This window comes from Ictalurus punctatus, unplaced genomic scaffold (genome assembly GCF_001660625.3).
Source record: "Ictalurus punctatus breed USDA103 unplaced genomic scaffold, Coco_2.0 Super-Scaffold_100, whole genome shotgun sequence".
In the NCBI taxonomy this organism is placed as follows: Eukaryota; Metazoa; Chordata; class Actinopteri; order Siluriformes; family Ictaluridae; genus Ictalurus; species Ictalurus punctatus.
Window position 1 is genome coordinate 781,059 of NW_026521086.1, and position 10,933 is coordinate 791,991.

Here is a 10,933-nt window from a genome sequence, read left to right on the forward strand (position 1 = left end):
TTCAGTGTGGCATTATTCGGGATTCTTCCTAGTTATATAATAAATAAGGATTATTTCATGGGGGTGTGGGGTGGGGATTGCTGTTTTACTAAAATAACAAACAGCAGGCCAGGCTTGTGCGATGAAGCAGAGTTACTGCTGAAACCACAAAGTTGATTCTTTTCCAATAACTGCATGTCGTGAAGTGTTGTATTCCCTCTTATACCACAGCAGTGCTAGCAAACTTTAATTTTCCTCCATCAGCCTTTCTTTTTTTTTTCCCTTCCCGTCTTTATAGAAGTTCATAAGGCAAATGGATAAAAAGTCCTTTTCCATGGTGGAAAACCCACTTGTTAACACCAGAGACTCCTTCCATTTCTACGTTAGATTAGATGTGTCGCGTTCACATCTTGTGTAAGTTGTTGCCAAAAAAGGGAGATCAACAACACTGTTCCCACTGAAACTGGATGCGAGTTTCTCTACTGTGTTATCAAATTAATGCATTTGGAAAACAATTGGTACAACGACCCTTGCATATTCATGCTTTGCTACCTGTTAAAGGCTAAATCCTTTCATGTAATGGCTTTTACATGTCATTTATATTAGTTCACACAAACACTCCATCCATCTGTTCCTGGCCCGGCCCCTCTGTCAAATTTTAGAACCCATTGTGGCCTGCAAGTCAAAAGGTTTACCCACCCCTGGTATAGATCATAGTGTTTGTATATAAGCTTACACATACACTCTTTATCTAGTCTGCTGATATACCTAGATTATGAGAGAGACTTTGACACTGCCGGCCAAAGGTTTGGACACAAACTGCATATAAAAGGGGTTTTTTCATTTTAAAAAAGATTATTCTTAATGCACTGCAGTTCTTTCATGAATTCTTATATACTGACCACTTTAATAGGAACACTGGCACCCCTGTGTATTTGGTGCAGTTATCTAATCAACCAATTATGTGTAATGTGTTATAACTTTTTATTTTGTGCTTACCGTTGCTCATAAAAGACCGTCGTCATTACATTTACATTTATTCACTTAGCAGACGCTTTTATCCAAAGCGACTTACAAATGAGAAAAATACAAGCAAAGCGATATATCAAGCAGAGAACAATAAGTGCTACCATACAAGAACCATTAATTGAATTCCAGAAGAAGCAAAGTGCAGAGTAGAGGTGTAAGTGCAATTATTTATTTATTTATTTATTTATTTATTTATTTATTTTTTAAATTATGAGTTGGTTAGGTGTTCATGGAAGAGGCGGGTCTTTAGCTGTTTTTTGAAGATGGTGAGAGATTCTACGGTCCGGATTGAGGTTGGAAGTTCATTCCACCACTGAGGAATAGTTAGTGTGAAGGTTCTGGAAAGGGACCTTGCGCCACACTGAGTTGGAACTGCTAAATGTCGGTCGCTAATTGATTACAGATTGCGAGAGGGAACGTAGGTCTTCAGGAGAGAGTTGAGGTAGGAGGGTGCTGTTCCTGACAAGGTCTTGTAGCATCAAGGCCTTGAACTTGATGCGGGCAGCTACAGGAAGCCAGTGGAGGGAGATGAAGAGGGGTGTGACATGACATTACAGTTCCATATTTTACTGTCTCAAACATAAAATGATGAGGTAAGGAAGTAGGACAAAGAAAGTTTATAAAAGATAAATCGTCATTTTTCCCCCCTGTATTACTAGGATATTTATTATGACAAACTATTATTTCCGTCATAAAGCATTGTCTTAAAGGTATTGCAATGTTATTAAGATGACATGAAATGAATTCCTGGCTATGCCACTGTATACATATCATACATATCAAACATATCATATTTAAAAATGATTGAACAACTTTCTTCTTTCTTCAAAAGGGTCTTACAAAATCCCAGCAGCATGGAATGCCTCTTTTAAACTGAGCATATTTTGCTAGAAGCTATATATAGGCTCCTCTAGATGTACTGAAACGGTTTTGGTTGTTTAACATGTCTAGTAGTACAAAATCTGAGCTATTGTCTCGTATCCATATTTTGATCTGAAACCCAGTGTATAACGTCAACAAACGAATTGGCCTTGCCGTTCCAATACGTTCAGAGGGGGACTGTATGTACCTGTCTTGAAATGTCTTTAGTGTTAAAATTTAAAATGGTGCGCACAGAGACAAACGTCGACGTGTCCACAAGTGTCTGAACTGTGGTCTGCAGTCCCTTGTGATTTTCAGATAGGATTCTCATGACGTTTGAGCTAGCAGGTTGCCTCCTCCTTTCACTGAGGAATATTAGAACGTCAATTCGATGTTTTTCCCCCATTGAATTTGAATTTTAAATCAATAAATTAATTATATTTATTAATTTCAGATTAAAGCAAACATTCATCCTTTTTCAATTTCCCTTTTTTAAATTTTTACTTTTTTTTTTTTCAAAAATCAGATATGAATCAGCTTTGGCAACCTTCTACTACAAAGAAAAGTCTGAAACAAAACAGAGCAGTCATGAGTCGCGGGAAACGTTCCGGCCTGTGTCCAATAATTTGGTGGAAGAGTGGATGTACTACAGACCACTAAAAACAGGCGAGAGTGAATTCCTTCTATGAAGCAATCAAGTGAGAGACTCCCCATATTATGCTTACTGTAAAAAATATGTTGTAGGAGAAGACTCAGAGCTATTATCTTGGCAAAGGGAGCTAGCACCAAGTATTGAATAAAAGGGTGCCAATAATTGTTGCATACCTATAATTACCAAAGATATTTTTTGATAAACCTGTGTTGTGTTTGTAATTGTTTGATATCATGAGAGCAGACTATTTTTGTGATTTTTTTTTTAAAACAAAAGATCAAAAGGTTAAACAATAAAGATGCTTTTTTACAGCTCATATTTACCAAGGGTGCCAATATTAGTGGACGGTGCTGTATACTATAATATATTAGTTTTATTGAATTTTCTTCAGGTGAAAGAAAGGGCAGATGAGTGCATCAGAGCTTTGGATCTTCTGATTGACATCAATTCAGGAAAGTCTGTGGAAAATGTCTTGCTGTCTGAAATTGACTGGTCAAAACTGACCAGTTTACCAGTTTTTTTTTTTTTTAAATTACACAAAAATAGTCTTTATCCAAAAACATGAGTGTGTCCTTTGACATGTTTAAGTAATTAGAGCATAAATTATGAAAAAAAAACCCAACAGTATTTACAGTACAGTGCTTGGTATGCTTCTTTACAGAACTGTATATACTTGTGTAGAGTAGCAGTCATGGGCCATTCCTTTGGTGGGGCCACAGTGATTGAGTGTTTGTGTAAGGAAGTCAAATTTAAGTAAGTATTCATAACCTAAGAGGGTCTTAGCGTGTTCACCGGATCATCACACATCATTAAATTCATAAGATAGATCATACACTCTAGTGTAGGACATTTCCAGCAGATAAATCAGTCACTTTTAGCATCATTTAAATCAGTTAAACGTTATTTTGTGTGGTAGTCTGGAAAAACCTTCACGTGGTCAAATTTCCTACTATATATATATATATGTATTATATAGTTCAAGTTCAAGTGGTATTATTGTCATTTCAGCCATATACAGCTGGTACAGTGAAATGAAACGATGTTCCTCCGGGACCACGGTGCTACATCAAACAACACACGAACCACACGAGATGACACGGATGTAATATCGTTCTGAAAACCACAAGTTTTCCTGAACTGTAACTGGTGTCTTATTTGTACACATCTCAATCACAAATAAAGTTAAACATTTTAACTCCCGGTTGCCTCAAAAACAACGCTTTAAAAAAAAAGTTTAAGGGTCCAAAAGTAATTGGACAAACTATCCATCACCCATAGACATCACCAGATGCTGGGTTTATTCCCTGGTGATGCTCTGCCAGGTCTTTACTGAAGCTGTCTTCACTTCTTTCTTGTTCTTGGGGCATTTTGTCTTCAGTGAGTGAACTGATCTAGATTCAGGGCAAGTGACTGACATGGCCTCTGCAAAACATTGCACTTCTTTGCCCTAAAGAAGTCTTGGGTTGCTTTCCGAGTAAGCTTCAGGTCATTCATCTGCACTCTGAAGCACCGTCTGATGAATCCTGAAGCATTTGCCTGAACGTGAGCAGGTAGTGTGGCCCTGGTACACGTCAGAATTATTCCCGCCGCTTGCGTCAGCGGTCGCATCATCAATAAATACAAGCAAACAAGTTCCACTGTCACTACCACACTATAACATGAGGTTGTATGCTTCAGACCATGGGCACTTCCTTCCTTTCCTTCTCCATGCTCTTCTCTTCCCATCATTCTTTCATCTGTCCACAGGGTGTTCTTCCAAGACTGTACTGGCTTTTTTGTTTTTGTCAAACTCTACCCCTGGTCTTTCCAGTGAGTTACCTCGACTTCATTTTGTTTGAGGCTATGTCCTGACTAACGTTAGCCTTCCTCACTAAAATGTATGGTCACGAGCTGCTGCTGGCTTCCAGTATCTTCCAGAATAGATTTCAAAATTCTTTGACGTTTTAAAGCTCTAAATGGCTTAGGACCCGTGTACCTCACTTAATGTTTTTCCATCTGTACCTCAGCACATGACCCGAGAGCCACCAATGTCAGCCTTCTTAAAACCCCCTCTGTAAAATAGAGGCACAGCGGAGAGGCCCCCCTTTTGTTCCTACTTTGTTCAAAACTGTGGAACTTGCCACCGTTTTCATTACTCAGTCAAGATCAATACCTTTTTTTATTTTTTTAAAAGAAGTGGCTGAAAATGTAAAACATGGGAACCAGGTTGGATTAACGCACTCTCCTCGCATACCGTTGATAAAAAGTCCTTTATTTTCTTGACAGAAACAAAATGATGAATGAAACTAGTTGAAATGAAACCTTCCTATTAAACTTAACGTAAAATTACTTGTTATGAATTGGCGTGGTCAAAAAAGGTGTGCTTCCCAGCTCTCCATATCCGTTCGCCCTGTCAGAAGGTTAACCTACGTCATGTACCTCCTGCATCACACATGACCCACGACCCAGGAGCAAACACATCACCAAACCTCACAAAACGTAACACAATCCCAAATAACAGATCACGCTAGTTCCTTGCTACACCATTCAACCCCAAATTCCAATTCCATAATAAAAATGGCAAAATGGCCGTAACAGCCCCCTTTAGCAGAAATAACTTCTTGTAGATGTTTTGCGTAATTGTCCACCAGGCTTGCTGGAATTCTTGACCACTTTTCCATGCAATATTCTTTCAGTTGTAAGATGTTTGAGGGTTTTCTTGCATGTACTGCCCGTTTCAAATCCCTATACAGCATCTCAATGGGATTTAAATCCAGGCTTTGACTCGGCCATTCCATAATCCTTCATTTATTCTTCTTGAGCCGTTCCTTGGCGGATTTGCTCGTGTGCTTAGAATCATTGTCCTGTTGAAAAGTTCAACTTTCAGTTCAACTTTCGGACAGATGACCTCACAGTATCTTCATGCACTCTTTGATATGATGCAGAATTCATAGTTGAATCAATGAATGCAAGCTGTCCGGTCCCTGAGGCAGTGAAGCAACCCCAAAGCATAACATTTCCACCACCGTGCTTCACAGTTGGTATGAGGTGCTTCTCCTGAAAAGCTGTCTTTGGTCTGTGCCAGACATGTCTGCTGTTACTGTGACCAAACACCTCTATCTTTGATTAGTCTGTTCAGCGCACACTATTCCAAAAGGTCTGGTCTTTGTCTATATGCTCACTGACAAACTGTAGTCTTGCAAAGGCTTTTTCTGGCCACACCTCCCATGCAGGTCAAAACGGTGCAATCTCTTTCTGATTGTAGAAGCATGCACTTTCACACCAACAGCTGTGAGACTCACTAGCAGATCCTCAGATGAAATTTTAGGGTTCTTGGAGAGTTCTTTTTGCATCAGACTGTCTGATCTTGGGCTGAATTTGCTGGGACGGTCAGTCCTGGACATGGAAATTTTTTTAAATCCTTTGCCAGACTCGTAGACATACACAACCTTTTCTTTCTTTTTTTTTTTTTTTACTGAAGGCCTTACAGAACACTTTACATCTTGGCATGATGACACCACACAGCTCAATAACAGGGAACACCAGATACTAGATATGAGAGGGGTTTAAATAAGCAGGTTCTAATTACTGGCACCCAATCCTGAACACCTGACACTTTACGGATTTAAAGGTGTGAACTAACTTTTTACATGTGACTGATTTTAGTTTTTTTTTAATGTTAATTTAAATTGCAAATATTATTACAAAATGCCAATTTTATGTGTCATTTGATAGTGTATCAACTTTATTAATAGGCACTGTTTCAAAGATGAGCAAATATTTGCTTGTCCAAATATGTAAACAAAAAACAAAACACTGTGGTGAGCTGAAAAGCATCTCCGCATGCACAAAACACCAGACCTTGAGGTGGATGAGCTACAACAGCAGCAGACCACGTCAGGTTCTTCTCCTGGGCACAAACTCACACAAACTTTTCATTTGTCCTGTGCATTCTATTACGTTGTTTATCATTTAATTTTACTACTTTATTGCACTGCATTTTGAGGTATTGTACATAAGAAAAGTGCTTTCTATAAAGCCTTTACACTACAAAATGCCCACAATCAGAATGAAATATTTTACGATGTCATTTTATATTTGAAACAATTTATAAATTAATCCATGTATTTCCATTTGAAGTGTTTTGTCACTTGTCTTGTATGGGAATAAAAAACAATCCTGAGATGCAAATGAACTATAGGAAGATAAAACACTGGCACATGAAAAGCCTGACTGTAATAATTATTGTGTAATTTATATCCGTTTTACATATGATTTATAAATGGCAATAAAAAAAGGGAATGAAACATGTTTTGTGTGTGCATTGTTTAATCTCAAAAGCACCAGTGAAACTTGCACCTTGTTTATTTTTTACTGAAATTCTGATGTGGACCTGTAAAGAACAAGAACCGGGTCCACTATTTTGTGCTATATAAAATGAAGGAAAAGTACGAGACACTACTAAACAAAATGATGTTTCGATAGTTTTCCTCATCACAACACGTAACACATGCACTTTTAAACTCAACCTTTTATTAAACCAAAACGAAGCTGTAATGAATTTTCTTTACCGTCGCTTCTGAACAAACTGTTCTGAATATGTCTAAATAAAATAAATTTAAAAAAAGAGCACCGACTGATGAAGTAGTCTAGCCGCAGCTACTCTTTACTACCGGGCTCGCTCACCTCGGCCGGGGAAACCTGCCACTCCGTCAAGAAGATGATGTCGTCTTCAGACGTGTCCTCGATTTTAAGGGACAGATGCGTGACCATTTAAGCTTTTAACTCCTCTTCATCAGCTGGTTTCTGCAAGTCTGCAGAGCACATGACCGTCATCTGTATTAAAAAGCCACATCAAAGCGTATATACACCTGCTGATGGATCCGTGGTTCATAATCAAATGTAAGAGCTCACCAGAAGAGGCCGTGTCAGCAGTAAGATGTTCAGTCTCCGCCATACTGACTTGAATCTAAAATTTTAATTCAACACAAACACACAGCATGCAAATAAAAAGAAATAAAAAATAAAGTTTAAGTGCATCAACACTAGTGGGAGTAAACGATCATCACCATGTCTGATGTGATATCCGAGGCCTGTTCGGTCTCACTCACAAAGTCAATAACGTTATCTGTAAAAACGAAGAGCCAGATCAGCGAATGTTAGATTTCTAAAAAAAAAAAAAAAAAAAAGAAACACATCCCTGATAAAAAGGTACTATTTTGCCGTGTGCGAGCATGTTTTTTGCAAAGCAAGATAGCATACCAATCACAGCAGGGAAATCAGGATCAGCAACAAGGTCCACATCCAGAGCCTACAAAACATCAAATTACACCTGGGATTAACGTGTGTTCTGGGTGATCCGCAAGTGGTCAGCGTGACGTACAGGGGCGAACGAGGTGTCCGACGTGTCTCACACCATGATCTGGGACGCATACGGCCGCATAACATTCGTAGAGTGGGCTCAAAAAAGCATCTGAATGTGTCTTGGAGAGTAACGAATGACCGCCTAATCGACTGCTTCATTACCATCGCTGGAAAATAAATACGTGATCATTGTGATTGTGAGTTCTCCTCCTCTGGGATAATGGAGAACGGTGACGCAGTAACAGAAGAGCTGAAAGCAGCCACTTCTCTTTGCGATCTCATCTCCCATTTATTTACAAGTTTTGTTAAGAAACCACGCGATCGAAACGTTTTAAATGGAAGGCCGGTGAATAAACGTGCACGACACCCTTCCTCTAGCCAAAATGACGCATGAAATCTGATCTCATGTGCCTGCTGGAGACATGTTCAAAATGCCAGGTATAAACACCAATGTGTTTTGGCTGTCCACTTGTGATTGGATCACTCGAGACAGATGTTAATACCAAATAATTAATTTATATTTACTGAAATAACTCAATTAAAATAAATTTTAAAAAGCGCACCTTCTCCTGTGACATTACGATGAAGGTATCCGGATCAGCTTCAGATCCCGTCTCCTGGTCCTGTAAAATGTGAAAGCTTTATATCTCTGGTCAATGTGTGCACTCAGAGTTAATATATGCGTTACATTTTTATTTTATATATATATATTTATATTTTATATATATATAGGATTGTCTGGCTCACCCATTGAGCTCAGGGCGACCTATTGGACTAATACACTCATTTTCATCTTGACCACTAACATTAGAACATGTGACTAAGACGTGTGAGCGGGTAGAAGAGCTGATGGGTTTCATCCCTGCGATACCACTGTGTGTGTGTATGTGATTGTGCCCTGCGATACCACTGGAGAAGGTACACTTTTGTCTTTATTCCATTTAATGTAACATCTAGTGTTTTTAACATCGATAGTTGTAGAACCAAACATTAAAGACTAGCCAATAACAATATTGGACTAGCATACACAATTAAAAATCACTTAGGTTTTTCTCACACTCTCTTCATGAAACTCACAGGACAGGGAAAATATGCATTATTAGATAAAAATCTTAAAAATTCATGTGACATGGACGTTAAAGTCATTTGCTTATGTCATGTTTCATGTAGATTATTTTTGCAGGAATGATGCCGTTTGTCAAATCATGTCGGATTTCCCACGTTAAATCATAGCACTTCTTCTCTGTCGGCACCACATGCGTGTTTGGGATGTATTTTCTCTTTGGCTATAGATAATTAAATTACACACACAAAATGTAATTTTTATAAAATGCATGCGATTAAAAAAAATTCCTTCATACAAATATGAATCATCTGGATGTAACTTACAGGCGGAGGCTAGTATGCAAATTTTTTGTGAAGATTGAAAAAACAAGTGTATTAGTCACATGATGCTCTACATTTATTTTTATACATAGTGCAAATACACAGCTATTTAAAGATGTGTTTATATTACATGATGGTGCTGAATATGTAATTAAAAAAAAAAAAAAAGAAACCAAAAGAGTAACGGTACCTGGGTGGACAAGCGTAGCTTTTTATGTGGGTTTTCTCCAGGGAAATTAAACCTCCCCCACTCCTTCTGGTAGAAGAAATACCTTCTAATAGAGGAAAAGGACTTTTTAAAGATATGACCAATATATGGTCAAAACACTTGCAGACATGAGCATATTGGTGGTGTTTGTCCAAAAAACTTACCTTCCAACACGATCTGTTTTTTTCAATTCACTTTTGTTTGGACGATCGTAGCGCTTCTTCTCTGTTGGCAACACACACCTCTTTAGGATGTATTTTCTTGGAGGCTTTGGCTGTAAATAATTAAATTACACACACAACATAATTTTTTTTTTAAATACATGCAATTTAAAAAAAAAAATTCTTCTGTATTTTTTTTCTATATTTTTAGGATTTCCCCTAAGTATAATCTCAACGTAAAAGTTGATGATTTCCATGATTTGATGGTAGCTTTTGCTTACTGCCATACCACTCCGACAGCTCTAGAGTGTAGCACCACAGAAGAAGTGTGTTGGCTGCAGTAGGTGAGAGGCTCACCAAAAGCTTGGTGTTTATTTTCATCTGTGTTTATATTATTTTTTCAATCCTCCCCGCAGTACAGGCTGTTTGGGAGGAGGTTAAACGTAGTTCGTGTGTTTGTTTAAAATTGATGATTTAAAGTCAACAGATGAGGCAATGGCAGGAGAAACATGACATGGACATGAAAAAGGACCGGATAAACGACAGTGAGATGGAAACAGAACAGAGAAAGAAGTCAGCATGGGGGTGTACACTAAAGAAGCTACAGTCACTGTGGATTTGGGAAATGTCAAAGATGCATGAGCAGAGGACATCAAAGCGGTGACGGAAGAATTGGAGAGGGGAAAATCCTAGTGGTAAGACCAAGACAATCAAAAGAATATGAGGCAACACTCGAAAGTGAAGATACAGAAGAGTTAATGGACGGACTGAATCAAAGGTGAAGTGTGTGAAGTGAAAAGACTACAGAACAGGGATTATGTGGTCTCCTTCATGCATCTGCCTGTTTATTTGGATGATGAGGACATTTTAAAAAAGCTGGAGGGATGGAGAGTAACCCCCAATCTCTAAAATTAAAAGGAGAATGTATCCGGGCACAAACATTGAGGATGGGACAAGATTTGTAAAAACAAGGTTCCCGAGAGAGGTGATGTGCCTCCCGTAGAGCACCAAGATGGAAACGGCAGAAGGACCGCAGTACTTCCGGGTGATGCACAGTCACCAGGTGAAAACTTGCCGTCTGTGCATGAGCCCGGATCATGTGGTGAAGGATTGCCCTAATTTTAAATGCTATAAATGTGATGAGAGGGGGCATTTTGCAAGAGACTGCAACACGGTGAAGTGCCTGGATTGCAGAAAGTTTTTAAAGTGTGAATGCTGGATGGAGAGCGAGGAGGGAGAAGAGGAGCAGATGAACGGGCAGAGACATGGAGGAGACGGCGAGAAGGAGCAAGAAGAAGAAACCAGAGGAACACA

The 10,933-nt window shown here is 38.7% G+C and overlaps 1 long non-coding RNA gene across 1 annotated transcript; it reads right to left on the reverse strand.

Moving 5' to 3' along the window:
• Window positions 1–6,392: 6,392 nt before the first annotated feature.
• Window positions 6,393–7,837, reverse strand: LOC128629715 (uncharacterized). The gene is made up of 4 exons (XR_008394094.1): window positions 7,763–7,837; window positions 7,570–7,628; window positions 7,415–7,469; window positions 6,393–7,314 (listed from the first exon to the last, which is right to left on the reverse strand). It is a non-coding gene; the product is annotated as an uncharacterized LOC128629715 (long non-coding RNA).
• Between the last annotated feature and the right edge of the window lie 3,096 nt (window positions 7,838–10,933).